The sequence below is a fragment of the Lissotriton vulgaris genome, chromosome 11, assembly GCF_964263255.1.
Source record: "Lissotriton vulgaris chromosome 11, aLisVul1.2, whole genome shotgun sequence".
In the NCBI taxonomy this organism is placed as follows: domain Eukaryota; kingdom Metazoa; phylum Chordata; class Amphibia; order Caudata; family Salamandridae; genus Lissotriton; species Lissotriton vulgaris.
This window is the reverse complement of record NC_141699.1, coordinates 740764821-740770702: the sequence shown is the minus strand read 5'-3', so window position 1 is coordinate 740770702 and position 5882 is coordinate 740764821.

Below are 5882 nucleotides of genomic sequence, written 5' to 3'. Positions count from 1 at the left end.
TTCATTCAACATTTGCAGATAATTTAGAAAAATAGGACATTCTATGGTATCCTTAGTTGCATTAAAAGAGTCTTCATAACAGAGAAAATCTCCAAGTAGTTCCTCTTCTGTACGCCATGGCTTAAAGAGTTGCAAAAGAGCTAAATAGTAAAATTCTCTTTTGTCTGGAACTTCACAACTCAATTTTCGATGATTAATCAAATGGCCTTTTTTCTGCTTCACTAGACATCCTTCATAGCCAATGAGTGCATATTTTCCATTATTGATATCTTCTGTGATGTTCCTCTTATAACTGTAGTTTTGAAGAAATTCATACAAACATGTGTTCTCAAGGTGAGTACTTCTATTTGGATAGTATGTATCCAACATATTTGTCTTCAAAATATCTGTACTGTTTGGTTCTTTTTCCGCCAAATATTCAATTTCTTGTACAGATTTCAAAACTCGGTTTCGTGTTGCAGCAAGACCAAGACTCACCCAAATGATTGTTCTTGATTTGGCATAGAGACTTGCTGATGATAACCGATCAGAACATTCATATGCTCCAATTTCTCGATGCGACAACATCTTCAGACTGAAACTGTATAACTTCTTGCTTAGACTCTTTTCATGTGAAATGTCCTCCCACATTTCCTTCAGTTCTGTCTTTTCTTTTTTGGTGATGTAAGATGTCACATATCGAGCCACAGCAATAGAGTTGTCAGCAACGAACTGAATATCCATGTTAGCATTCCACATGGACAAAATCACTGGGTTGTAATCGTTGATGTACTTAGATTCTTCATTTCTTTTCAAATTATATGTGTTTTTGGGAGATTTTCTCGTCACAGTATGTCGTAGAGATGACATCAAATTATTTACTCTTCCCTTAGAAATCACTGGTCGAGGAAATGCAAAACGACATTTCGTGTAGTACTTTTCCTTGTTTTTAAATTTTCGACGACAGTACTTTCCACAACGATGAGATTGAAAACGTAAAACTTGTTGCCTTAAATTGTTTTCTTCAGTAGATTTTGGAACAGCACATGTTGAATACTCTTCAATGAAACTCATCACTGTTTCATCTGAATCTGATCCAAATTTGGGTGCATCTTTAATCCACAACAACATATGTATATGAGAAGCACCTCTCGCTTGATATTCCTTCCTCCAAAAGAAATCCAAAACCTCTCCAAGGGGAGGATTTTTTTTGTTGGTAATAAAAGACATCATAGCTTCAAATCTATGATTAAAATATCTGCAAACATTCACTGGATCTAAAGAACACAGTTCTCCTGGTGTTTTCAATTCTATATTTGGTATGTTTTCATTTGCCTCTCGTAGAAATTGAAGAAAATCGTCCCATGCATACTCAGCACAGCTAAGAGTGAGGAACCATGTAGGAGTTCCTAAGTTTCTTAGCATACATTTCAATTCTCCATGACGACGAAACCAATACTCGTTGGTTCCACGTTGACATGCCATGAGATTGATTAGCTGAGATTCCAAAATACTGTCTTGCAGATTAACTTTCTCCATAAAGTCCCTTGCACAAACATTCTGCAAATGAGGTCCACTTTTTAATATATGATTAACTGCATAAGAAAGCCCAGACAAATCACTTTCAAACAGTAGATGAAATAAATATGGAATGCATTGACGAAACCTTGGATCTTCTGCATATAATCTTAGAGTCCGGTATTCAGCTGCAGGAATTTGAACTGGTCGATCATCATATCGTCCACCACAACCTGTTGGAAATAATTGTGGAAAACAACGAGCTTCCAAACTTTCTTCCCATACACTAATGGGACTTCCTTTTGCTGCTTTCATTTGAAACAAGTCAATTGCATTTCCCATTACTTCTTTGGAATGCAAAGGATGAACAGTATAATGTTCATATATTTCTTCAGTTCTAGACACATCAACTTTTTCAATTTGACCAACTGAAGAATCACTATCTTCTTCTGTAGCTGTTTCCTCTACTCCAACACTTACATTTTTGTAGTACTCATTGTTTCTGACTAAATACAACGTTGCCTTCTTGACTTTTTTAACATCCACTAAATCTTGCCAAATTTTCTTACTCTTTGTTGGAACCCCATTAACTAGAATAACTAAAGGATCTTCTTCTACTCTTTCTACACCAATTGTATTAATATTTTTCTTTACATCTAGAGGCAAATAAACAACTCTTCCCTTTAATCCTCTCAGTAAATCTGATGGAGGCAATTTCCCTGTCTTAGGCTCCATGCGTACAATAGCCTGAAAAGGATGGACACATTGAATCAAAATAGATTCATAAGTATTTAGATCCATCAATTCAGAAGGAATATCTATCAACTGAAGATTATTATAAACTGCTCTTGCAGGCATTCTATTTTCATTTAATTTTTTCAAACAATAATTGCAAATACGCTGATCCAAACTCAAATCAAAAGAATTCTCCACCAAAAAATAACTTACAAAATCCTCCCATTCACTATTATTTTCCAATTCACTTTTTGCATATAAATCAACTAACCTAGTCTGAATTTTATAATGAGTCCGTCGACAACACACACAAGTTAAATTAGGCCTCTCACTTGATTTCACCTTAAACTTGATAATTTCCTCATCAAACTTTTCAATACTTGAAATTTGTCCATTATCTTCTGCATTACCATCCATTACTATATCTATTTCTACACTGTCCTCTTTGTTCCCAAAATAACAAAACTCAATTTCTTCACAAATAGTCTTCACATCCACTTCAGATCCATGCAAAAGAGCACTATTTAACTGTTTAAGCTTAAGTGCAGGACTTTTTGCATAATACAACTTCCTCACTAATTTCCTTACGTTATTATGATGCACTGCTAACATCCTAAAATGATGAAAAACACTCCGACAAACTTTTCTAGAAAGACATGCTAGTGAATGCCCTTGCAAACCTGTGCTTTCTCTCACTCTGCAAGGATCTAACTCTTGCAGGATCTTCATTTTTTGTTTGAGACTTTTTTTACTATATGTACGTAAGAAATTTCGAAGCAAATCAATTGATTCCTGTCGCACACTACAAATACTACTGCATTTCCATGTGTACACTGGACCCTTAGTACGTCTCCCTAAAACTTCATCAGCTAACACCTCTTCTGCATCTCTAGATACAAGTTTCTCTTTTTCCATCACACAACTATCTTTCACCTCATATGCACGACCACTGGTGTCAACTGCATGCACCAAATCATTTTCCTGAAAGTAACTCTCCTCATTAAAAAAAGGCTCAGAACTTGAACTATGCATCCATTCACCAGAAAATACTTCACAAAAATTACTCCGATTAATAATTCTTTTCCATCTACTGTTCGATTTGAAAACATCCATTGCCTTATTAAGTATCCTAATTCTATTGATTATTAAAATAAATAATTTTTTCTTAACTTCAAAAGCCTGATCAACAATCTTTTCTACACTTTTCTTTTTCTTGTAAAAAGCAGCTTTTAGTTTACTTTTCTTATCATTTTTTAGCAAATTTAAAACTACCCTATTGCGAAACATTCGCCTATGAATGTCCCTAAAAACATTTACCCTTCTATTGCTAACCATTCTCTTCTCTCCTGGTCCAATGGAAACATTTTTTGTGGGCTTCTCTTTCCTTTTTAGATTTGTTGACTTTTTCTGTATATTCACATTAGCAATTTCATTTTTTTTCCTACGACATATGTTGCGAAGAAAAGACTTAATTGGCTTACCAGAAGCTTTTCTGGTGTTTTTTGAAGTACTTTTTGAAGAGGATTCCATAAAGTCTGTTGTTGATGTTCTCCTTTTCCGTATGGTATTTTTGATATTTCTTTGCCTTGAAGGCATTTTTGCTTCCTTTTCAGAAGTTGATTTGAATCTGTTGTTCTGTTAAAAAAACACATTAAAGACCACTATTAGCAAACAACAAAGTAATGTTAAAAAGCAAACAATATAAACAATAAATTGCAACATATTTAAGTTTATACAATAGCAACTCATGGCTTTATTTTTAAAGGCCTTGCGCCACCAGTGCGTCACTTATTACCCATGTTTAAAGTGATGCATCAGCTGCACATGGCATTCATAAATAAGAGCCAAATGCAAATACCAATCAATTGCACCCAAAAATCGATTTTTGAATAACATGTAAGAAACACTGCGCAGAACCTAAGTACAACCACTCAATATCATCAAAAAAAGTCAGGGCCTGATTTATAAAGGCCTTGCGCCACCAGTGCATCACTTATTACCCATGTTTAAAGTGATGCATCAGCTGCACATGGCATTCATAAATAAGGGCCAAATGCATATACCAATCAATTGCACCCAAAAATCGATTTTTGAATAACATGTAAGAAACACTGCGCAGAACCTAAGTACAACAACTCAATATCATCAAACAAAGTCAGGGCCTGATTTATAAAGGCCTTGCGCCACCAGTGCGTCACTTATTACCCATGTTTAAAGTGATGCACTAGCTGCACATGGCAATCATAAAAAAAGCCAAATAAAAATACCATTCATTTGCACCCAAAATCGATTTTTGAATAACATGTAAGAAACACTGCGCAGGACTTATATACTAACATACAATTTCACTTCTAAAACATAACTATCTGCTTCCAAATATTCTCCATAGAGCAAATAAATCTCTATCTAAATTAAATGAATCATTACTTACCTTTACAAATGCTTTTGGAGATTGAAAACAGTGTCAGACACACACACCAATTTTTCTTTAGCAGAGGAAAAGGTGTGCTCTCAATACACTGAAACCAAGACTGGCATAGAAAATCTCTATCTTTGTACACATATGCCTTAATTCAACCAATGAAAACTCTTCCCTCACTATTTTCAAACCAACACCCATCCCCCTCTCAAACCTTTCTATCTGTTACCATAGCAACTCCCTCCTAACTAAACTGTAAGGTTCAAAAGTTTATCTTACAATGTTGCAAATTAACTCAGCAAGGATGTTTGACCTCTCAATACAGCAGCCTATACAGGGTATTTTTGCTTTTGGTGACTTTTTTTAAACCATTCAAATTGCTTCTTTCACACAACATAACCATGCACCCTAACTTTCAGTTTTCAACTATCTGAATCCACCAATCATTGCTTGTGATTCAAGAGCAGAGAAAGTCCACAATTATTTTTTTGTAAACTCCTACTGTTCCAACTGCCATTTCATTCCCACACTTCATCTGACTGGACCAGAACCTTCTCACATCATGTACTCTGTTTGGATTATTGGACATAGCTACATCCACTGGGCTCAAAGGTATGCAGCTAGCAGAAATTTTCATAACCTTGATTTATCAAATGTGGAAATCAAGTGGATTGGCCACAGAGGATTAAAATGTCACCAATTGATACCATTGGTGAAAACCTTTGTGCATCTGCCAGAACCTGACCTGTTAATTGTGCACTGTGGAGGTAATGATTTGGGCACATTAACTGGAGTAGGTCTGGAAATGCTTTTAAAGGACACCTTTCATCAATTGATGATACTTTTTCCCCACACTGCCTTGGTATATTCCAATATATGCCAAAGACAGAAATGGAACTGGTCCAACCAATTTGGTCCACAATTTGAGAAAGCACGGAAACATGTAAATAAATCTGTTTCTGCTTACATGAGAGACTATGGAATGGGTTCAATATACAATAATAACTTGCGTTACAACATGCAAGACATCTACAGAGGAGATGGAGTGCACTTCTCAGATGAGGGGAATAGAATATTCCTCCTGAATTTAAGAATGTGTATTGGAACCTACTTGTAGGTACCTAAATCAACCACAGAACCCAAAAGCTCTTCTCAGAGCTACCCTACCTCTGATCATTCAAAGCGTTTATTTTTTTCTAACTTTTTTCACTATTTTTCACCAAAGTACGCT